This window comes from Hemiscyllium ocellatum, chromosome 21 (assembly GCF_020745735.1).
Source record: "Hemiscyllium ocellatum isolate sHemOce1 chromosome 21, sHemOce1.pat.X.cur, whole genome shotgun sequence".
NCBI classification, from domain to species: domain Eukaryota; kingdom Metazoa; phylum Chordata; class Chondrichthyes; order Orectolobiformes; family Hemiscylliidae; genus Hemiscyllium; species Hemiscyllium ocellatum.
The window spans coordinates 65,764,754-65,790,170 of NC_083421.1; the positions used below are offsets into that span (position 1 = coordinate 65,764,754).

Genomic DNA, 25,417 nt, shown 5'->3' on the forward strand with positions numbered 1-25,417 from the left:
ACAATCCAAACCAGTGGCCTCTGCCACCTTAGAAGGCTGGGGCAGCAGATAATGCAAGTTCCTTTCTGAGGCACTCACAATTTGGGCTTGAAACTGTACCACCACTCATTCCTTCATTCTCACTGGTCCAAAATACAATTCCATAACAACACTGTGGGTGTCTCTACAGGAAATGGACTACAATGGTTCAAGAAGTCAGCTCATTGTGACTTTCTCAAGGATAATTTGAGATGGTCAATAAATGCTAGCCTAGCCAATGACACCCACGTTCTATGAACACATTTTTTAAAAAACCTACACTTAGGATTTGTCTTCCAACTAACAATGGATGTCATGTTCAATTGTCACCCCTCTGCAAGAATTTATTTTGCAAACTTCCAGTTCAATGTAAGTCTGAAGTAATTCAGTTTTCAAATCATCTCCTTGACTTATCTTCCCTGGCCCAAATTGTCAGCTCCTGTCAAAATGTGATCTAAAAAGAATCAGAATGTGCCAAAAATCAATATTCTTCTGCTGGTACAATAAACAATATGTAAAGCTTCCTTTCATGACTCAGTTCAAATCTTGAGAAATTAACTACATTGCTCCTTTTGCTATAATCCTGTCCTTTGGAACTATAATGTTCACAGTTGGTCAGGCTAAGTTATTAAGCCAACCTCAGTAATACCATACCCCCTGAACTGGACTTACAGTTGGTGCTGCTGGCTGCATACTCAAACTGGAACTTTCTGAAGATTCCCCAATGATTTTGGTCAATTATTGAATAAAGAGCTTATTCCTTTTGAATATCCCAAAACTGTCTGAATTTTAAATAATTTAAATTTTGTAATGCTAACTTTCTGTAAATCAATTCTAATGATTCCCAGTTTTTGACAAATTTGACTGACTTTGTAATCCTGAAGAAGGGCTCATGCCCGAAATGTCGAATCTCCTGTTCCTTGAAGGCTGCCTGACCTGCTGCGCTTTTCCAGCAACACATTTTCAGCTCTGACTTTGTAATCAGCCAACTCATTTGCAAACAAAATATTCTTAAAAAATAAGGCAACTAAACAAAATTAGTGCCAATTCTGACAACTATCTTAATAAACAAATCATTGCCAATTTAATCAAATCTCCATCCACCAAGTGGTATCTCATACAAACTTAAAACGGGTAAATGACTAAACAATGTTACAACGAATGTAATCTGATCTTTCACTAAAATCAGCTCAATGTTGTATAAATGACAAACACATAAATACACAGATTACAAGTCATGGATCGATTGTGTAAACCGTGTTTGATTTTGATGGTGACTATGCAGAACCCAAAGTAAAAGAAAATATAAATTTAAATCTGATGAAATATTAAATATTTTCCTATCAACTGAAATAATGATATTTTAAACAGCAAACAAATTTTATTGACTAGCAATATTTTACAAACTTTTCTACATGTATCTGAAATTGTACATTATAAGCAAACTTTAAGAGGCTTCAGAATTTCATTCCCTTCACTCTAAGCTTTAATTCTTGCAGAAACCTTGCCAATATTGTGCACAAAGTATGTAAATAAAGAACCCACTTATTTCCATTTGTTTTTCCTTTCTTACTTTTGAAAGAACAAAGTATTTTCACAAAGTATGCAAAACTTCTGCCAAACACAGCCAACTAAGCGCTTGTTTGCGCCATCTTTAAGAAACAACATACTTTTATAGTCCACATGATAATGATACTTCCACAGGTACCAAGTCTTAGGATTTTGACCCAGTGACAAAGAAGAAAGAGTGGCATATGTCCAAGTCAGAATGAACTATGATTTAGAGTTGAACTTGCAGGTTCCCATGCACCTGATGGTACAGACCACAAATGCAGTAACGGAGGGGCGAATGTTTACAATGGCAATGGGTTGTTTCATGCAGCATTGAGCTTCAAGTGTTTTTGGAGGAGGTCAGAGAGTTGTGATCACTATCACCAAAATGCTCTCCCACCAAGAAATCTGACACCTGGCATGGTTCGTTGCCAAGCACCAAATCCCATATGGCCTTCCCTCTAGTCAGCCAATCTACATATTGAGTCAGAAACCTTTCCTGGACACACCGGACAAAAACTGCTTCATCCAAACTATTTGAACCAAGGAGTTTCCAATCAATATTAGGGAAGTTAAAGTCACCCATAACAATAACCTCGATACTTCTGCACCTTTCCAAATCTGCCTCCCAATCTGCTCCTCCATGTCTCTGCTGCTATTGGGAGGCCTGTAGAAAACTCTCAATAAAGTGACCGCTCCTTTCCTGTTTCTGACTTCCACCCATACCGACTCTGTAGACAAACCATCCCCGACAACCTTTCTTTCTATAGCTGTGATACGATCCCTGATTAACAATGCCGCTCCCCCACCTCGTTCACCTCCCCTGGCTATTCCTTTTAAAACATCTAAACCCTGGAACATCCAACAACTATTCCTGCCCCTGTAATACCCAAGTCTCCATAACAGCCACAACCTCACAGTTCCAAGTACTGATCCATGCTCTAAGTTCAACACTCTTCTTCCTGATACATTTTGCATTAAAATAGACACTCTTCAAGACCAACTAACAACTCAAGTCACAGATAATACAAGATAACACAGCATTTAAGAAGCAGCTGGTTAAGTACTTAAGATGCCAGGGCATAGTAGGGAATAGATCTCAAGGTAAGTGGGATTAATGTAGTTTGTTGCTTTTTGTCTAGCATAGACATGTTGGACTGAAGGGCCTGTTTGTATGCTGTGTGGCTGTATGACCTAATCTGCAGATACAGAAAATAGCACACTGCTCGATAAACAATGCTCTGGGATACCTTAATACCTATGTTTTATATTTTTAAAAAATTATTCAGAAGTGTCAGAGGGTCTGAATTGTGAATCTAGAGAGAAACTATTCCCACGAGTCCACCACGTCCTATCAGGCTGTTTCCCACACCCCAGCTGTGTCCCCCCCCCCCAGACTGTGCCCATTTCTCCCCCACCACGCCCAGACCCTGCACCCATCCCCCACACCCTGACAATTCCCGTGAGCATGGCCCTCTGCTCTCAGTTTAAACTCGACCCAGTTATCACAGAGGCTGGGGTGCAGCTGATCAGATAAGAGGTGGGAAAGGGCCGAAGGGATGGAGCGAGTGGCGTCAGCCTTGAGGGAGAATGGAAAAACTCCTTACAGTGAGCACAGAGGTGGTGAGTGTCAGCAGTAACTCATCCCCCAGGGAGACAGAATGGCGGTGGGTGATCAGGGACAGAGATAGTCACTCAGCCCCGTGACTCTATCATGCTACTGTCATCAAAAAGAGAAGTCAAAAAGCAGGCAGCAGATCAAGGAAAGGCAGAGTTCACACAGGGGACACCAGTGACTCAGAACATCAGGATCAGTGTCCACAACAAACAGCTCACACCCTCAGAAAGCTCAGCACCTCGACCAGATCCTCCAGAACGTGACTCGTCCATCTCCCCAATTCCCCCCCCCTCCTCCAGCCACAACCTCAACCAACCTACCCCAGGTAAATCCACAACCCAACATGCTACAGTTTCATTAACCCTCACACAATTCAAAGAAACACACCCAAAGCAAACACACACCCATTACCCTCTCAAAGCATGGTCTCTCTGAAATGAAGCTAGCTCACCAAACAGCTACCATAGGCACACAGCTCTGACTTCAACTCAAATATCAGAGAAGGAAATGCAGACGAAATTGAAGAATACAATCCATGAAACTATAGGACAATAAAACACTGGGGTACAGTACTGTTGGGGACAGGTCTGTCAGTGTATAATACTGGGGTAATCACTGATGGGGACAGTGACTGAATGTTATTGGTTCCTGTGGACAATGAGAGACCTTGGAGTGTAGGTTCATAGCTCCTTGAAAGTGGAGTCGCAGGTAGATAGGATAGTGAAGGCGGCGTTTGGTATGCTTTCTTTTATTGGTCAGAGTATTGAGTACAGGAGTTGGGAGGTCATGTTACGGCTGTACAGGACATTTAGGCCACTTTCGGAATATTGTGTGCAATTCTGGTTTCCTTTCTATCGGAAGAATGTTAAAAGATTTACAAGGATGTTGCCAGGGTTGAAGGGTTTGAGCTACAGTGAGAGGTTGAATAGGCTGGGGCTGTTTTCCCTGGAGTGTCGGAGGCTGAGGGGTGACCTTATAAAGGTTTATCAAATCACAAGGGGAATGGACAGGATAAATAGACAAAGTCTCTTCCCTGGGGTGGGGGAGTCCAGAATTAGTGGGCATAGGTTTAGGGTGAGAGGGGAAGGAGTTAAAAGGGACCTAAGGGGCAACTTTTTTATGCAGAGGGTGGTATGTGTGTGGAATGAGCTGCCAGAGGAAGTGGTGGAGGCTGCTACATTTGCAAAATTTAAAAGACATCTGGGTGGGTACCTGAATATGAGGGGAGTTGGGGCAAGTGCTGGCAAGTGGGACTAGATTAATTTGGGATATCTGGTTGACATGGACAAGTTGGACTGAAGTCCTGTTTCCATGGTGTACATCTCTGTGACTATGACTATATGAGTTGGTGGAGATCAGGCTGGTGCAATCAGCACATTTTATCAAGATCAAGTGTAATTATTTTCATGCTTCACAGTTACTTTGTATTCGCGCAGTGAACCATCTGCACGTGCATGAGAAATATCTATGTCTGGCCAGTTCTCTGTGGTAATGGAGAGATGTTCATGTGGGAACAGGAAGTGGTGACACTGGTTCCAACCAGCAGTCTCCATCCCAAAACCACAGCAGTGATTTGGACAGATCAAATACTCACCAACCACCCAAAAGGAGGACCCTCAAAAACAAATAGGGATCTTCTCGAGCAGGGACAAAGTCCTGTAACTGTTGGAAAATTAGATGAACAAGAGAAAATGTAGACTTTCCTCAGCTGGTGTGACAGTGGGGAGGGGCAGGGGACAGAACAGACTGAATATTTAGGTTGATCTGCAGTCTCGGTCTGATATACAGTGCAGCATTCCCTCAGCACTGACCCTCCGACAGTGCAGTACTCCTCAGCACTGACCCTCCGACAGTGCAGTACTCCCTCAGCACTGACCCTCCGACAGTGCGGCACTCCCTCAGCACTGACCCTCCGACAGTACGGCACTCCCTCAGCACTGACCCTCCGACAGTGCGGCACTCCCTCAGCACTGACCCTCCGACAGTGCGGCACTCCCTCAGCACTGACCCTCCGACAGTGCGGCACTCCCTCAGCACTGACCCTCCGACAGTGCGGCACTCCCTCAGCACTGACCCTCCGACAGTGCGGCACTCCCTCAGCACTGACCCTCCGACAGTGCGGCACTCCCTCAGCACTGACCCTCCGACAGTGCGGCACTCCCTCAGCACTGACCCTCCGACAGTGCGGCACTCCCTCAGCACTGACCCTCCGACAGTGCGGCACTCCCTCAGCACTGACCCTCCGACAGTGCGGCACTCCCTCAGCACTGACCCTCCGACAGTGCGGCACTCCCTCAGCACTGACCCTCCGACAGTGCGGCACTCCCTCAGCACTGACCCTCCGACAGTGCGGCACTCCCTCAGCACTGACCCTCCGACAGTGCGGCACTCCCTCAGCACTGACCCTCCGACAGTGCGGCACTCCCTCAGCACTGACCTTCCGACAGTGCGGCACTCCCTCAGCACTGACCCTCCGACAGTGCCCACTCCCTCAGCACTGACCATCCGACAGTGCCCACTCCCTCAGCACTGACCCTCCGACAGTGCGGCACTCCCTCAGCACTGACCCTCCGACAGTGCCCACTCCCTCAGCACTGACCCTCCGACGGTGTGGCACTCCCTCAGCACTGACCCTCTGACAATGCGGCACTCCCTCAGCGCCGATCCTCTGACAATGCGGCACTCTCTCTGAACTGCAGTTGGAGTGTTACCCTGGATTTTTACCCCAGTTCTCTACTCTGGACGTGTTTGATGACCAGTTGGAGACAATGCAGAATGTAGAATCAGTGTGTGACAAGCAGTTGTTAACAGTTGAAACACATTGTCTCAATATATACAGCCAGTTTGTTCAAAGTGATATGGCACTTTATGCAAATAACCTTTCATAATGAGGGGAGTGAGTTTGTCATTTAAATGTGGGTGTTCCTCATGTTGTCACTCAAATCTGGAGTTTTCAATGACACAAGGTAGATTATAAAAAGCAGTTTAGAATCACTGAACCATGGCTTTCTATCCCCAATAGACCTTTACAAAGGTTCTGCAGAAAGGTAGGGATCAGAGGCAAAATCCTGCATACAAAAAGACTTTAAGACATGTAAATCTGAATTTAAAACAGAAAACGTTGGAAATACTCAGCGGGTCGGATGGCATCTGTGGAGAGAGAACGAGTTAATATTGACTGAGGTTGAGACGTTCAAACATTGACATAAGAGAGTCATTGATGTTGGTGCTCCGTGAGGAGCCTGTGATTCAGAAGGGTCACCGATTCAAGTCCCAACTCTGAGACTGAAGATTAGATTAGATTACTTACAGTGTGGAAACAGGCCCTTCGGCCCAACAAGTCCACACCGACCCGCCGAAGCGCAACCCACCCATACCCTGCGTTTACCCCCTACATAATACTACAGGCAATTTAGCATGGCCAATTCACTTGACCCGCACATCTTTGGACTGTGGGAGGAAACCGACGCAGACACGGGGAGAACGTGCAAACTCCACACAGTCAGTCGCCTGAGACGGGAATTGAACCCGGGTCTCTGGTGCTGTGAGGCAGCAGTGCTAACCACTGTGCCACTGTGCCGCCCATTGAGACAGACTCTCAATGTTGCTCTGAGGGGCTGTGTTTTGGGTAAGATGTTGCACGGCCACTGCTCTGTCCTCATGTGCAAACTTGAGATTTCCATGAAGTGATTTTAAAGAAGGGGAAGGGAAGGTTTATATCATGGCCTGACCAATATTTATCCCTCAGCTAACACCACGGAAAATGAGATTGTGATTATTATCACAGTGCTGGTGTGGGATCTTGTGATACACTGTTTGGCTGTGTTTCCGACATTATAACAGAGACTACATTTTAAAAGGCCATCATTGGCTGTAAAGTGATTTGGCATATGCAAACATGCAAGGTGCTAAATAAATGCAAGTTAGTCTTTCTTCCACACTGGCAGCAGAGGCAGTGTCTCTGAGGAAGGGTTTATGCCCGAAGCGTCAACTTTCCTGCTCCTCGGATGCTGCCTGACCTGCTGTGCTTTTCCAGCACCACACTAATCTAGACTCGAAAGGCTGAAGCAGTTCAGTCTCATCTAGAACTGGCTCTGGGCTTCCTCATCATGTTTTCCTGGCTTGTTTGTTCAGACCATGACAGTTAGGTCACCCAGAAATTGCAAACTTTGTATTTAAAAATGTTGAGTAACAAAACAGCCCAGCAACTGTACCCGTCGTGTGAGGTAATGGTTCTGAGGGAGTTAATGTTGGAAGTTGCATTAGGTTCCACCCAATCTGATGCTGTCACACAGACCTGGGCAGAGAATCAGGGATTCTCGTGGGAGGTTCCAACGGGGTCAGATGTGTTATCCCAGCTCCTGATAGTCTTAGTAATCGTATCTAACTTGAATCTAATGCTGACAAGTATTAAACCACAACTTGCTAGTAAGACTCACTGATAACTCGGCATCTCCCGCTGTTAACCAGCCAGACTGTCAGACCCTTTCTGGGGAGGAGTCTAGAACTAGAGGGCATAGGTTTAGGGTGAGAGGGGAAAGATATAAAAGCAACCTAAGGGGCAACTTTTTCATACAGAGGGTGGTGCATGTATGGAATGAGCTGCCAGAGGAAGTGATGGAGGCTGGGACAACTACAGCACTTAAAAGGCATCTGGATGAGTATATGAATAGGAAGGTTAAAGAGGAATATGGGCCAATTGCTGACAAATGGAACTAGATTAAATTAGAATATCTGGTCGGCATGGACAAGATAGACCAAAGGGTCTGTTTCCATGTCGTACATCTCTATGAGTCATATCGAAGATGTTTAAGAGGTTGGAACGTTGGTCTGAACCCAGTGGCTCATGGGTAAACTGGATTGAACACAAATAAAGACACAGAGAACAGTGCTCAAAACTATGGAGGGTAGAATGTGGGAGATCAATTAGGAGAGCATTGCAATGGTCAGAATGAAACGTCACAGAGTATATTTGAGAGTTCATCAGCACAGGAACTCCAACAGGGATTACAGATGGGCAACATTACAAACAGATTTAGTGATGGGAAGCTCAGGGTGAAATAGGATGCCAAGGTTGTATGTTGTCTGGTTCATCATCAGACAAACAGCAGAGAGAGGGAGGGCTGGGTGATCTGTACAGAGAGTGCCATTTCCTCAGAAAGCAGCCTGTCAGTAGCAGAACAAGAGGAGAGGAGTTCCCTGGTGCTAGGTTCAGTGCATGATGAACATTACAATCACACAGCCGCAGCTACACTCACTGGGAATGCTTATCCAAACATTGATTACAACAGAAGGGAATATTTTAATATTTAAACCCAGAGAGAGAATGTGTGTGCTGAAGGGGTCATGAGGCCATTGATAAGGTAAGGCTGGGCTTCATTAATCCCATAAAAGCTTTTGTAAATTTATTACATGAATTTATTACATGAATTCCATGTAGAATGAGGGAGAAAATGTGGGTCAATGAGGTAGCACCATGTGACATTAAGGCGTGGGCTGCAGATCTCAATGCAGATTTACTAAAAACAAGACAAATCAGCAAATCTGACTTGTTTAATGTTTCACACTCAATCCTTACATTTTTGCCCAACACAGCATTAATACCAACTGCTCATGCATTTTTCTGATTGTTCCATTAATACATTTCTTCCTTTCCTTCTCCCACACACACACACACTGACTCTCACTGGGGTACAGTCCCACACACACTGACTCTCACTGGGGTACAGTCCCCCACACACACTGACCCTCACTGGGGTACAGTCCCACACACACTGACCCTCACTGGGGTACAGTCCCCCACACACACTGACCCTCACTGGGGTACAGTCCCACACACACTGACCCTCACTGGGGTACAGTCCCACACACACTGACTCTCACTGGGGTACAGCTCCCACAAACACTGACTCTCACTGGGGTACAGTCCCACACACACTGACTCTCACTGGGGTACAGCTCCCACAAACACTGACTCTCACTGGAGTACAGCTCCCACACACACTGACTCTCACTGGGGTACACTCCCACACACACTGACTCTCACTGGGGTACAGCTCCCACAAACACTGACTCTCACTGGAGTACAGCTCCCACACACACTGACTCTCACTGGAGTACAGCTCCCACACACACTGACTCTCACTGGAGTACAGCTCCCACACACACTGACTCTCACTGGGGTACACTCCCACACTCACTGACTCTCACTGTGCTCAATGTCTTTGTCAAGTCTTTTTTCCCCACTGACCTTCACTGAATGATACTTTTGGAGTGTCATTGGATAGATCCACTGTCATTTTACACTGAGTTGAACATGAACAGTCATTATATTCAAAATCATTGGGAAACCAAAACAGCAGGGCAAAATAATCAGTACCTTCCTGAAAGAGCTAAGTTTATATCAGTGACCTCAAGTTCAGGACTGACCCACAAAAGGAAGCACCTTTTCCATATCCATCTTGCTGAGCCCAATCAGGATCCCATACACTTCAATCAAGTCACCTCTCATTTTTCTGAACTAACCGTTGTAAAAACAAGCCCAATCTGTCCAACTTAAAGACAACTTATTCATTCCAAATATCAGTTCACCTCTGAGCTGATATTTATGTCTGGTCTGTATAATCTACCAAAGCAGCCAACATGTGACCCACTACACCGTGAGCTTTCATTTTCCACAATGACCTTTGACATGGCATCTTGTCAAATGCCTTTTGGAAATCCAATTACAATGCATCTACAGACTCCCCCTTATCAACAGCACACTGCTCTTCAAATAACTCAAAGAAACAGTTAAACATAATTTCCCTTTGACAAAACAATGCTGACTCTGGCTGATTACCTTGAATTTGTCTGAGTGTGAAGCCATTATCTTTTTAATGAGTAAGACCTTCTCGGTGAAATATATCAAACTCACTGCCTATAATTTTCCCATTTTCTGTCTTTTGAACGGAGAAGTTTCATTTGCTGCTTTACAGTCTGATGGAGTGTTTCCGGAATTGAGGGAATTTTGGAAAATTTATCTCTTTGGCATCCACTACCTCATGAGCAATCTCTAAGGTCCAAGGATAAAATCCATCTGGACCCAGAGAACTGTCAGCCAATAGCTCCATTGATTTGCTCAGTCCCACTCCTGTCCTGGTTGTAATTTCACTCAGTGCCTCTCTCCCTCCCCCCTCCTGGTTTATAGCTATTTCTGGAATCATTTTTCTGTACTCTCTAGTGAAGACAGAGAAACATATTTGTTCATTTTATCCACCATCTCCCTGTTATCTCCGAATAATTCCCTTTCTCACTCTGGAGAGGACCAACACTCACTTTCTCTTCTTTGCAGGTACCTGCAGAAACTCTTGCTACCTATTTTTTAAATTTCTAGCTAGCTCCTCTCACACTCTAACACTTAACTCATTCTCTGCCATTCTTTATATCCTGACCAGTCATCTCATCTACTAGACATTTTTCTACAATTAAATGCTTTTTCCCTGAAGTTGTCAGCTCTCCCGAACTTCTTGGCTCAAGTCCTGATGGTAGGTTCTCCCTTTAGAATTTTTCTTTGTGGTAGGAATGTACTTACTCTGCATATTCTAAATTATACCCTTATACAACTACCATTGTGTCTCTATTGATCAATCCCTAACCTGTAATGCCAGTTCCCTTCAACTGGCTCAGTTTTCGTGTCCACAATTAACCGTGAAACACCTGTTTTAGACCCACCCTTCTCCTTTCCAATAACATTCTCGTTACTGCTATGGAGCAGTGCCTTCTCTCAGAGGTCAGTAATTAATCCAATCACATTACACAATGCCAAGAATAATATCACCTGCTCGGAGAAAGTGAGGATTGCAGATGCTGGAGATCTCTGCAGACAAGTGTTGGAAAAGCGTGGCAGGTCAGACAGCATTCAAGGATCAGGAGAATCAACGTATCAGGCAAGAGCCCTTCATCAGGGCTAATGTCACCTGCTCTTTGGTCAGTTCCAATATTTCTGCTTACATATTTTGTCCCACATTGTGGTTACTGTTAGGAAGCCTGTAAATTACTCCCATCATGTTCTTCATCTCCACCCAAACTGATCCACATCCTGTTCTCCTCAACCAAGGCCATCTGTAAAGATTGCACTAGACCTATCCTTGATTTAACAGTGTGACCTCTCCACTTTTTATCCTATTCTTCTTGAATGTCATATACTCCTCAATATTCAGGCCTCGATCCTTATCATTCCGCAACTGTCTCTCCAAAATGGGCATCAGATTGAACGTATTTACTTCAATGTGCACTGTCAATTTATTCACTTCATTATGAGTACTATATACGTTCAGATTTTGAGTCTTTCATTTTGACATTGCGTTATCATCGTAATTGCTTGTCTTGATTATTGGTGTATTCTGTTTATTTCTCCCTGTCGCTTTCTGTCATTCTCTGATCCTCTTTTCTGACATTGCTATGTTCTACTTGTACCTGTCTGTGCTCTTTGATATTCCACACATGTCAACACTGTTCTACTGCTGTCGCTACTGAGGTTAAAGCCCTCTCTATGTGGTTTGTGAGAACACTGATTCCATCACATTCAGGTATAAATCATTCCAACTATTCAGGCCTCACATTCTCCCTCGTTGGTGCCATTGCTACTCGAGCTGGAACCCAGTTTGTCCACACCAGGCTATTAACCTTTCTCATTTTATGTGCCTTATTCCAAACTGCACAGAGCTCAAGTAACCCAGCACCTCACTTCCACCTGGAGACCCTGCAGCTTTCCAGACTCAATATCAAGTTCAATAATTTTAGAGTTTAAACTCTCCATGTCCTTATCCCACTCCTACACATTATCCTTGTTATCACGTAGTCTGCTATTATACATCACCCATTGTTCATCACAAACAATGTCCACAACAACTATTCACCCTCCCAGCTATATCCTCATTTACTCCTCTACCTCTTCTCTCTCTATCCCCCCCCCCATCATTTATTCCTTACTCCCACCCCCACCCTATCCTCTACATATAAACCAACATTTTCCTAGCTACTGTTAGTTGAGAAAAGGTTACTTCACCCGAAACATCAATTATGATTCTCTGCACAGATGCCACCAGACCTGCTGAGCTTTTCCAGCAATTTCACTTTTTGTTTGTCAACAGAAGGTCATGCATTTATACTGCACCTTTAATGTCGGAAAACCTTCCAATGACCTCATGATCTCAGACACCAAACCTGAACAAAATAGTGTACCTGAGGAGGATGGTGAGATAGAGAGTTAGGGAGAGATCTACAGAGCTCAGGACCCAGGTAGCTGAAGGGGTAGCCGGGGCCCAGGTAATGTTCTGAGGGGAGGCGATGGCCTACAGGTGTTATCACTGGACTATTGATCCAGAGACCCAGGTCATGTTCTGGGGGACCGGGTTCAAATCCCACCAATGGCAGATGGTGAGAATTGAATCCAACAGAAATCTAAAAGTAAGAGTCTCAAGATGACCATGAATCCCTTGTTGGAAAAACCCATCTGGTTCACTAATGTCCCTCAGGGAGGGAGATGGCCATCCTTACCCGGTCTGGCCTACATGTGATTCCAGACCCACAGAAATGTGGTTGACTCTCAACTGCCCTCTGGGCAATAAATGCTGGCCTGACCAGTGACATCCTCAACCTGTGAATGAATAAAAAAAAAAGGTAGCTGAAGGGGTGATCACCATTGGTGGAGCAATTAAACAAGTTGTGATGTTCACACATCAGAATCAGAGTGTGTTATGGGGATGGTGGAGACAGAGGTAGCAAGAGTTGAGGACATTAAGAGATCTAAATTACAAAAGAAACATTTTAAAATCCATTTGTTTCTTACCCCAGAGCCAGTGTAGGTCAGTGAGCACAAAGGAAGGGTTTGAATAGGATTTGGTGCATGTTGGATAAGATCATCCATTCACTTGCTTAGTCCATCTCTGTCAGCACAGAGAGAGACCGTGAGAGTGAGTGAGGGTGTGAGTGAGAGACTGACAGGGACCAGGCTTTAAACATTTACAGTATTTATGATAAACATCCAACAATGTAACCTATCCACTGCTGTCAATATCAACAGGCAGACAGACCTATACAATTCCTGATGAAGGGCTTTTCCCCGAAACGTTGATTCTCCTGCTCCTCGGATGCTGCCTGACCTGCTGTGCTTTTCCAGCACCACTCTAATCTAGACTCTGGTTTCCAGCATCTGCAGTCCTCACTTTTGCCTATACAATACATGTTAACACCAACAAATTAGAACCTAAACAAATGTGCCTGATGTGACCCCAAACTGTTAGGACCCTGTTTCAGAGGAACAGAGGAGCAGAGGCGTTGACCTGAGCACAGAGTAAAGTCAGACAGGGGAAAAATACATCTCATCTTGCCCAGCTCTCCGAGTTCTCACTGGGTAATCACAGAGTGACAGCTCCTTTTGGGAGAAGAGCAGGGATTTTCCTGTGATATTAAAGATAAATTTATGCTGCAGGTGCTAGAAATCTGAAATTAAAAACAAAACACTGCTGCAGATTCTGAGGTCAGGCAGCATCTGCAGTGAGAGGGCCGCTGTTAACATCACAAACTGAATATAATCCTCCAATATTTTCTGTTTATACATTTGCACAGTGTCAAAGAATCATACATTAAACAACCGTTCAGCCCATCGCGTCAAAAATAGAATGTGACGTACACGTGTTCCACTTTCCTGCACTAGACCCACTAGGACACTGTTTGAGAGCAATAGCCAGTTCTAAAGTAACGACATCAAAAGTAACACATTCAGTGAACATGTCTCACTGTTGTGACAGTGTCCATCTCCACACCTGCTGGTGTTAATGATAACACCTGATGAAGAAGCAGCGCTCTGAAAGCTAGTGCTTCCAAATAAACCTATTGGACTATAACCTGGTGTTAATGACAATCTCATCCACACAAACTGAACAGGGAGATTCACCCAGAGACACTGCTCACTCACAACCGGGAACAATGTAAACACTTCAGCAACATTTTCCAAACTGATCAGGCCAAGTTCTCTGCAAACAAGAACTGCAGATAAACTTTGAACTTTCTGAATGAGAGTCACACCGACTGGAAACATTAACTCTGTTTTGCTTTCCACAGGTTCTGCCAGACCTGCTGAGTTTCTCCAGCAATTTCTGTTTTCTTACCACCTGAAACTACCCTAAGCACCAAGACACTAATCTCAGGCAACAAGTAACGGGTTAAAATCCACCAAGCTGCATGTGTGTATGTGAAAAGGTGACATGATCTCTCTGCCATGAATGTGAAATCAGTGAAAGACGGAAACTTCCTCCTGTCCTGAATCCAGCAGTTATTTTTACACCCATTACTGTGGCGACAGGGACACCAGGGAGCTGAATAAACAGCAAAGAGAGAAAAGTTACTGCAGCTCTCCCCCCTCCCCCGGGCTCCGACTGCCAGCAGCTGGGAGTTAGGGGGGTTTTGCCGAGCTCAGGCTTTTACTAAAGGTTGAGATTGAGCAATCAGGACAAACACAGAGTAAAAGAAACTTCGAGAACATTCAGTGCTGGCCGAGAGGACAAATACAGCACAGAAACACTCAGAGAGACACTCTCTCCCTGAAACCAGTGACTCCCAGAGAGAGCTCTCTGTCCCTGGGACCCCACCTCCCGATACCTCCCTCATACCTCAGGCGGTCTCCCTCTCCGGAGATCCCTCTCCGCCAGCTCCTGCTCCCGGGACCGAGCCGCCTCACTCTCTCCCTCCCTCCCTCACTGACTGCACTCCTCCCGGGAGGAGGCGGAGAGACACTCGCTCTCTCGATGTGGTCGATCATTTACAACACGGGCAGCCGAAACACTGAGAGTTCAACACCACCCCCCCCAGCCTGGAACACCCCCAGCCTCACTCCCTCCCCAGAACAGAAACCACCCTTTACATCCCAGGAAAGGACCCATTCCTTACCCCCTCAAATACAAAAACCACCCCTTTAGGGCAGCTCAGTGGTTAGCACAGCATTCTGGATTCAGTGGTGCTGGTTAGTACTACAGCTCACAGCACCAGGGACCCAGGTTCGATTCCAGCCTCAGGTGACTGTGTGGAGTTTGCACATTCTCCCCGTGTCTGTGTGGGCCAGGGTGAATTGGCCATGGGAAATTGTCCCCTAGTATTAGGTCCATTAGCCAGGGGTAAATGTATGCTAGGGGAATGGGTCTGGGTGGGTGACTCTTCAGAGGGTTGGTATGGACTTGTTGGGCCAAATGGCCTGTTACCACAATGAAGGGAATCTAATTTTACCTTACCAAAATAGAAACTGGCCCCTTCTATAAACATCCCCCCTTGCCCCTTGAAACATAGTGTGGCACTATCACTGTGCTAAATACAACAGGTTTTGAACAAATCTCGTAACTCCAGACTGCGTATCCATGAGGCGCTGTGGGCCATCAACAGCAGCAGAACAATCCGTAACCTCATGGCCCAGTATATCCCCCACTCAACCATTAACCATCAGACCAGGGGATCAGCCCTGGTTCAATGGAGAGTGCAGGGGGTATGCCAGGAGCAACAGCAGGTATACCTGAAGGTGAGGTGTCAACCTGGTGAAGCCACCAAACAGGACTACTACAGGCCGAACAGTGTAAGCAGCAAGTGATAGACAGAGCTGAATGATCCCACAACCAATGGATCAGATCTTAGCTCTGCAGTCCTGCCACACCTAACCCTGAATGGTGATGGTCAATTAAACACGTCACTGGAGAAGAAGGTTCCAGAAATATCCCCATCTTCAATGATGAAAGAGCCCAGCATCACTCATGGGAACACCACACCATGTATGTAGTAGTTACTCATGTGACTCGGTCAATGTTGTCTATATTACACGCCGCAGACAAAAATGCCCCGAGGTATGGTATATTGGCGAGACCGTGCAGACACTACGGTAAAACCAATGACTGCAGATGCTGGAAACCAGATTCTGGATCAGTGGTGCTGGAAGAGCACAGCAGTTCAGGCAGCATCCGAGGAGCAGGAAAATCAACATTTCAGGCAAAAGCCCTTCATTAGGAATAAAGGCAGAGAGCCTGAAGGGTGGAGAGATAAATGAGAGGAGGGTGGGGGTGGGGAGAAAGTGGCATAGAGTACAATAGGTGAGTGGGGGAGGGGATGAAGGTGATAGGTCAGGGAGGAGAGGGTGGAGTGGATAGGTGGAAAAGAAGATGTCATGGGGACAGTGCTGAGCTGGAAGTTTGGAACTAGGGTGAGGTGGAGGAAGGGGAAATGAAGAAACTGCTGAAATCCACATTGATGCCCTGGGGTTGAAGTGTTCCGAGGTGGAAGATGAGGCGTTCTTCTTCCAGGCGTCTGGTGGTGAGGGAGCGGCGGTGAAGGAGGCCCAGGACCTCCATGTCCTCGGCAGAGTGGGAGGGGGAGTTGAAATGTTGGGCCACGGGGCGGTGTGGTTGATTGGTGCGGGTGTCCCGGAGATGTTCCCTAAAGCGCTCTGCTAGGAGGCGCCCAGTCTCCCCAATGTAGAGGAGACCGCATCGGGAGCAACGGATACAATAAATGATATTAGTGGATGTGCAGGTAAAACTTTGATGGATGTGGAAGGCTCCTTTGGGGCCTTGGATAGAGGTGAGGGAGGGGGTGTGGGCACAGGTTTTACAGTTCCTGTGGTGGCGGGGGGGGTGCCAGGATGGGAGGGTGGGTTATGGGGTGGGGGCATGGACCTGACCAGGTAGTCACAGAAGGAACGGTCTTTGCGGAAGGTGGAAAGGGGTGAGGAGGGAAATATATCCCTGGTGGTGGGGTCCGTTTGGAGGTGGCGGAAATGTCGGTGGATGATTTGGTTTATGCGAAGGTTGGTAGGGTGGAAGGTGAGCACCAGGGGGATTCTGTCCCACCCCTCCAACCATAACAAGGACAGAATCCCCCTGGTGCTCACCTTCCACCCTACCAACCTTCGCATAAACCAAATCATCCACCGACATTTCCGCCACCTCCGAACAGACCCCACCACCAGGGATATATTTCCCTCCTCACCCCTTTCCGCCTCGGAACACTTCAACCCCAGGGCATCAATGTGGACTTCAACAGTTTCCTCATTTCCCCTTCCTCCACCTCACCCTAGTTCCAACTTTCCAGCTCAGCACTGTCCCCATGACTTGTCCTACCTGCCTATCTCCTTTTCCACCTATCCACTCCACCCTCTCCTCCCTGACCTATCACCTTCATCCCCTCCCCCACTCACCCATTGTACTCTATGCTACTCTCTACCCACCCCCCACCCTCCTCTAGCTTATCTCTCCACCCTTCAGGCTCTCTGCCTTTATTCCTGATGAAGGGCTTTTGCCAAAAACGTCGATTTTCCTGCTCCTTGGATGCTGCCTGAACTGCTGTGCTCTTCCAGCACCACTGATCCAGACCCATGCAGACACGACTGCAAAGGACAAATGGACACCACACAGCAATCAAGAGAAAGTGAGGACTGCAGATGCTGGAGCTCAGAGTCGAGAGTGTGGTGCTGGAAAAGCACAACAGGTCAGGCAGCATCCGAGGAGCAGGAGAGTTGATGTTTCAAGTGTAAGCCCTTCATCAGGAATGTGATGAAGAGCTTATGGTCTCAATGCCAACTCTCCTGCTCCTTGGATGCTGTCTGACTGGCTGTGTTTTTCCAGCACCACACTTTTGACACTGCACAGCAATCGCCAGACAAGAATGTTCCCTCCTAATCGGTGAGCACTCCAGCGTCAAGGATATTCAACCTCTGATCTTTGGATAAGCGTCCTCCAAGGTGGCCTTTGAGATACACAGCAGCATACAATCGCCAAGCAGAAACTAATAGCCAAGTTCCATATCCATGAAGACAGCCTCAACCATGGTCCTGGGTTCATGTCACACTGCGTGTGACCCCACCACACTGTATCGGTAAAATCTTTCTTACTGTTCTGTTTTGACAGCAGTGTCTTGATAATCTGTTAAGATCTCTTTTCCTCAATTAGTTTGTACAGTTTTAGATTATTTGTTATTTTGGTTAAACTCCCAGCATAAGGCTCACATACCTATCATGCCATTCCAGCCATTAGATTAGATTACCTACAGTGTGGAAACAGGCCCTTCGGCCCAACAAGTCCACACCGACCCTCTGAAGAGCAACCCATCCAGACCTATTCCCCTACATTTACCCCATCACCTAACACTAGGGGCAAGTTAGCGTGGCCAATTCACCTAACCTGCACATCTTTGGACTGTGAGAGGAAATCGGAGCATCCAGAGGAAACCCACGCAGACACAGGGAGAATGTGCAAACTCCACACAGACAGTCACCCGAGGCTGGAATCGAACCTGGGACCCTGATGCTGTGAGGCAGCAGTGCTAACCACTGTGCCACCGTGCTGCCCTCATTTTTAATATTTTGTAATTTTCTGTGTGCCTCAACTAATTGAATTATAAATCATCCCTTCACCTGCTATTCAGCTGTTGACACTTTACTTTCACCGTCTGACGCTTTTGATCACCTGCAAATACTTATTATTCAGCGGGTCAACACTCCACTCACACCATTTGTACAATCTTTTGATCTCTGTACCTTTAAATTCTGTGCTGAATGCTTCTTTTCACTTCACCTGACCAAGGAGCAGCGCTCTGAAAGCTTGTGATTTCAAATAAACCAGTTGGACTATAACCTGGTTTCATGTGACTTCTGACTTTGTCCACCCCGGGCCAACACCGGCTCCTCCACGTCAGTAAAGTGATGGTAGTGGTTCTGTAGAAGGGTGACTGGACCCAAATGTTGACTTTGCTTCATCTTCCCACAGGTGTTGCTTGACCTGCTGAGTTTTTCCAGCTGTTCTGTCTCTGATTTCCAGCATCTGCGGTTCTTTGGGAGTTTTTTTAATGGTAATGGTTGCTGACTATCAAGCAGCACTTGCACAGGAGCAATGTTGTGAAACTTGGAAGGGTTCAGAAAAGATTTACAATGATGTTGCCAGGGTTGGAGGATCTGGGCTATAGGGAGAAGCTGAACAGGCTGGGGCTGTTTTCCCTGGAGTGTCGGGGGCTGAGGTGTGACCTTATACAAGTTTACAAAATTATGAGGAGCATGGATAGGATAAATAGACAAAGTCTTTTCCCTGGGGTCGGGGAGTCCAGAACTAGAGGGCATAGGTTTAGGGTGAGAGGGGAAAGATATAAAAGAGACCTAACGGGCAACGTTTTCATACAAAGGGTGGTACATGTATGGAATGAGCTGCCAGAGGATGTGGTGGAGGCTGGTACAATTGCAACATTTAAGAGACATTTGGATGGGTATATGAATAGGAAGGGTTTGGAGGGATATGGGCCAGGTGCTGGCAGGTGGGACTAGATTGGGTTGGGATACCTGGTCGGCATGGACAGGTTGGACCGAAGGGTTTGTTTCCATGCTGTACATCTCAATGACTCTATAGCACACTCATTAACATACTTGCATAGGAATTACACGCATTAACACACTGATTTGGAGATGCTGGTGTTGGGACTGGGGTGTACAAAGTTAAAAATCACACAACACCAGGTTATGGTCCAACAGGTTTATTTGGAAGCAGGAGCTTTTGGAGCATCGCTCCTTCATCAGGTGGTAGTGGAGAGTACAATTGTGTTCCTACCCACGTCCTGAGTTCATCTGCCTTCGCTGTTAGGCCTCTTGCATTGAAGTAAATGCAGTGTAATTTATCAGTCCTACCTTGTTCTCTGCTTTGTCCCTGCCTGCCCTGACTGTTTGACTCACTCCTTCCCCAGTTGTACCAGTCTCAGGTTGATCTCTTTCCTCAATATCTCCCTGGGTCCCACAAAACCACCCCTCCCACCCAACCTTACTCGTCTAAATCCTCCTGAGTATTGTAGCAAACCTCCCTGTCAGTATATTAGTCCTCTTCCAATTCAGGTGCAACTCATCCTTGTTGTACAAGTCACTTCTATCCCAGCTTTAATCAGCCTCTGTCCAGAATTTTTGCATTCAAAAGGCTTAAAAATAAGCCACCTTCTGACCACAGTCTCCCAGCTTCCATTCTCCATAGGGTTTAGCCAAAACTCTGCAGCCTCTGTCCTGAGCAGCAGCAAGTCCCATTCTCCCTGTGCCCAATGATCCAGTGCAACTCCCAAGGCCTACAATACCCCACTTCTGAAATTCTCATCCTTATATTCAGATCCTTCCATGGCCAGGTTTGACTGAATGCTGAGCAGAATTGCATTCAGTAGTTCCCCACTCATCTCCCAGCTCCTTTCACAAGGGCCTAAGTGACACATTAATCTCATCAGTGACCCGAGGGACTGTCAAACTAACAGCACAAAACAGTTCTTCAATTCAAAAACTCCAACTTTTGATTTTAATTTCACATTTATTGCAAAACAATGACAGGTTTTGTTTTGCAAAGTTTATCATTCACCAGCTTTCCTTTTCATCTTCTGACAAATGTTGTTTAAAGATTTTAAACCAAGTCTCACTCTGGGTAATGTTTCAGCAAATCATTAGTGTTTAACATTTTATCTGACTTGTATTCCTCCTCACACTGTTCATTGACAGGGACTGACACAACACAGGCCACATTTCACCGATCCCCAGCACGGGAAGGAATCAGATTCACATTGCCCCAACAGGCAGGGACCATTCCCTGGGAGGCTGAGTGATTATACTGCCCAGTGTCCTGCTACAGTCTGCTCACTGCCTAACAGTGAGTCACAGAGATGTGCTCTCACTCAACTGTCTGCAGTGTGCACTCTCAGCTCAGTCAGAAGGTTGTAAATTTAATCTACACTCCACACACTTCAGAATGTAATCAAAGGGTCAGTGCTGAGGGAGTGCCGCACTGTCGGAGGGTTAGTGCTGAGGGAGCGCTGCACTGTCCGAGGGTCAGTGCTGAGGGAGTGCCGCACTGTCGGAAGGTTAGTGCTGAGGGAGCGCTGCACTGTCCGAGGGTCAGTGCTGAGGGAGTGTCGCACTGTCGGAGGGTTAGTGCTGAGGGAGTGCTGCACTATCGGAGGGTCAGTGCTGAGGGTGTGCAGTACTGTCGGAGGGTCAGTGCTGAGGGAGTGCCACCCTGTCGGAGGGTCAGTGCTGAGGGAGTGCCGCATTTTCAGAGGGTCAGTGCTGAGGGAGTGCCACACTGTCAGAGGGTCAGTGCTGAGGGAGTGTTGCACTGTCAGAGGGTCAATGCTGAGGGAGTGCTGCACTGTTGGAGGGTCAGTGCTGAGGGAGTGCTGCACTGTCGGAGGGTCAGTGCTGAGGGAGTGCCGCACTGTCGGAGGGTCAGTGCTGAGGGAGTGCTGCACTGTCAAAGAGTCAGCAGTGAGGGAGAGCACACTATTAGAGGGTCAGTGCTGAGAGAGAGCACACTATTAGAGGGTCAGTGCTGAGGATAGCCTTAGATTGCAGGAGGATGTAGACGGCTGGTCAGATGGACTGATCTGTGACAAATGGAATTCACTCTGGATAAGTGTGAGGGTGATACACTTGGGCAGGACAAACAAGGGAAAGGAATCCATGATAAACAGTAGCACGCTGGGAAGGAGAGAGGATCAGAGGGTTCTCGGGGGGCGGATACAGTAGTCAAGGAGGCTGGTGGGAAACCTGCCTTTATTGGTCAAGCCCCAGAGTTTCAGAACAGGGAGGTTGGGTGGAACTGAGTAAAACACTGGTTAAGCCACAGCTAGAGTATTGTGGTAAGAGGGATGTGACTGCAGTGGAGATGGTGCAGGGGAGATTGGGCAGGGGAGATTGGGCAGGGGAGATTGGGCAGGGGAGATTGGGCAGGGGAGATGGTGCAGGGGAGATGGTGCAGGGGAGATGGGGCAGGGGAGATTGGGCAGGGGAGATTGGGCAGGGGAGATGGGGCAGGCTGGTGTCTGGGCTGGAGAGTTGCAGCAATGGGGCAGGTTAGGGTTGTGTCCTTGGAGCAGAGGAGACTGAAAGGGGACAGGTCTGAGATGGAGAAAATGGTGAGGGGCACAGGCAGGGAGGCAGCAAGGAACGTGTCCACTTGATGAAGGGTCACTGACCAATGGGCATGGATTGAAGGGAAGGAGCTGGAGATTTATATTTAGAGGGAAACAAAGAAAAACTTATTCAAAGGATGATGGTAGTCGGGGCAGCACCCCCTCAGTAATGCCCCCTGACAGGGCAGCACCCCCTCAGTAATGCCCCCTGACAGGGCAGCACTCCCTCAGTAATGCCCCCTGACAGGGCAGCACTCCCTCAGTAATGCCCCCTGACAGGGCAGCACTCCCTCAGTAATGCCCCCTGACAGGGCAGCACTCCCTCAGTAATGCCCCCCTGACAGGGCAGCACCCCCTCAGTAATGCCCCCCTGACAGGGCAGCACTCCCTCAGTAATGCCCCCTGACAGGGCAGCACCCCCTCAGTAATACCCCCTGACAGGGCAGCACCCCCTCAGTAATACCCCCCTGACAGGGCAGCACCCCCTCAGTAATGCCCCCTGACAGTGCAGCACTCCCCATGTGTGTTTCAGCGTGTTTGGTGATTAAAGGAATCAATCTGTGGGGTTTGTCCATGACATTATGGGCAACATCCCACTCTCTGCAATAGTAACAACAAATCACCTTCTTATAGCACCTTTAACATTTAACATTTCCCAAAGTGCATCACCAGACTGTTATTTAATGATTCTTTAACAAATCCAATTGAAGATGTTTGGATTTGATGATAGGTTGTGGAATTTCCAAAAGGGGCACAGAGAGATAGTTGAGATTGTCTATTAGTAACAGGAAATTCGACGTTTCAGGCCAGAGCCCCTCATTCCTGATGAAGGGCTCTGGCCCGAAACGTCGAATTTCCTGTTCCTTGGATGCTGCCTGACCTGCTGTGCTTTAACCAGCAACACATTTTCAGCTCTCATCTCCAGCATCTGCAGACCTCACTTTTTACACTCTGTCTATTAGTAGCAATGAACACTCCCCGCACCCATCCCCAGGTTTAAGCCATTCCTCCGTCTGTCTCTCTGTGTTTCTCTCTCTGGGCTCCTACTCCACTGCCCCCACCACGCACCTCCACCCCCCCCCACACACACACACACACCCTGTCTTTACCATCATATCACCTTTTCCTAACTCCAACCTGGACCTAAAATGTTAACTCTGCTTTCGCTCCACAGATCCTGCCAGACCAGCTGAGTCTTTCCAGCACCTTCTGGTTTAATTCCTGTTTTTCAGGATTCCCGGTTGTTTGAGGGCGAAGGGGCCCAGTGAGGGTGGCCCGCAGCTCAGGGCCCAGGCGGCTGAACACACAGCCACTACCCACTGGGCGACTGGAATGGAAGATGTTCAAAAGAATATAATTATAGCAGGTGACAGAGATAGGGAGGGGTGTAGAGGCTGGAGGGGGTTACAGAGATAGGGAGGGGGTGTAGGGGCTGGAGGGGGTTACAGAGATAGGGAGGGGGTGTAGGGGCTGGAGGGGGTTACAGAGATAGGGAGGGATGTAGGTGCTGGAGGGGGTTATAGAGATAGGGAGAGGTGTAGGGGCTGGAGGGGGTTACAGAGATAGGGAGGGGGTGTAGGTGCTGGAGGGGGTTACAGAGATAGGGAGGGGGTGTAGGGGCTGGAGGGGTTTACAGAGATAGGGAGGGAGTGTAGGGGCTGGTGGGGGTTACAGAGATAGGGAGGGGGTGTAGGGGCTGGAGAGGGTAACAGAAATAGGGAGGGGGTGTATAGGCTGGAGTGGGTTACAGAGATAGGGAGGGGGTGTAGGGGGTGGTGGGGGTTACAGAGATAGGGAGGGGGTGTAGGCGCTGGAGGGGGTTACAGAGACAGGGAGGGGGTGTAGGGGCTGGTGGGGTTACAGAGACAGGGAAGGGGTGTAGGGGCTGGAGGGGGTTACAGAGACAGGGAGGGGGTGTAGGCGCTGGTGGGGGTTACAGAGACAGGGAGGGGGTGTAGGGGCTGGAGGGGGTTACAGAGATAGGGAGGGGGTGTAGGAGCTGGTGGGGGTTACAGAGACAGGGAGGGGGTGTAGGCGCTGGATGAGAAATTGGAGATTGAGCAGATTGATTGTTGGGTCAGAAATTTCGCCTGGGCAGCTGTGACTCGTGTTGTTGCTGGTGATTGGGTCGGATCTTGGGAAAGCCCCCACCCCGGCCCATTCTCTGCTGTTTGAGTCACTCTGTCAGAGGCAGCCTCAGGGTCACTGTCGGTTAAACCTGGAAGGGGCATTCACAGTTTGTGCAGAGAGACTTGTGTTTCAGCTCGCAATGAAAACCTTTCAGCTTTATGCCTTTCCCATACTCACCCTGTCATAAAATATTGAGTAATGAGCTATCACTGACGATGATTGATGGCTGTCTTTATACACACCTCTCCCCTTGTCCCGTTACCCTGGGGTCAATCATTCCAGCCTCCAACTTCCCATAATGTGACTCCAATCATGCAGCAGAGACCCCATCCATCTTACACTCCTTATGACACAGAGTAGACCCCCTCCCTCTCTCAACACTGGGTGGGCTTTGTGTATCTGCCCCTGTGTCAGACTGAGACAAAGAGTGAGTCAGCAAAGCTGCAAGAGACTAGAATGAAAAATTAATCCTCAGAGCAGCTCAGGAGCCAGGAACTGACAGTCACCTCGATCAGCTTGGTGTTTCAGAGACTCTGGGCTTGGGGAAAGGCATGTGTGAAGCTGAAAGGAGCGAGATGGGAGAAGGGGAAGATGGAATTATTGCAGTTTCAACGCGCAGTGACCTATTAAGTCGAGTTGCAAGTCAAGTCACAGCTCGGGTAAATGGGTTTTAAGTCCATCTGCTCCATGTGCACGTCTCTATTCAGTTCAGGCCTCCTTCCCCACCCCACCCCCACCCCATCACTCTATCCTTCAATACATTTCTCCTTCCTTTGTTGACCCAGTTTCACCTTAAATCTACCAATGCTTTTTGACTCAGACACCCTCTGGAGAAGCAAGCACCACACTCTCATTGTACGGTTACCTCATTGCGTCTTCCAGGATCTTGAATTTGTTCTGCTCCCAGGTGACTTGCATTTCTGCCTTTTGAATTCTCCCTCTTTGAAGCTTCTTTAGCATCTTCCATGAGACAACATTCCAAGGTTTCGTGCAGAGAATCTTCCAGCAGTTCCTCAATTCCATTCTTAAAAGATACATTCCCAACTGGACTCACTTCGTAGACTTTATTTGAAAGAACCGTTTCCCTTGTCTACTCGGTTATTTTGTCAGTAAGTCATTCAGGATTCTGTCACCGTGACATCTTAGATAAGGGTTATTTGAGGC

The 25,417-nt window shown here is 47.4% G+C and overlaps 1 protein-coding gene across 2 annotated transcripts in view; it reads right to left on the bottom strand.

Moving 5' to 3' along the window:
• LOC132825972 (retinoic acid receptor RXR-alpha-A) overlaps positions 1 to 14,947 on the bottom strand; it is a 94,291-nt gene extending 79,344 nt beyond the window's left edge. Inside the window, exon 1 of one of the 2 annotated variants that reach the window (XM_060841669.1) lies at positions 14,842 to 14,947. The gene's annotated coding sequence lies outside the window, so the exon portion shown is untranslated. The remainder of the gene's footprint in view (positions 1 to 14,841) is intronic. The other variant, XM_060841666.1, reaches the window with a different exon arrangement.
• Positions 14,948 to 25,417: the final 10,470 nt, after the last annotated feature.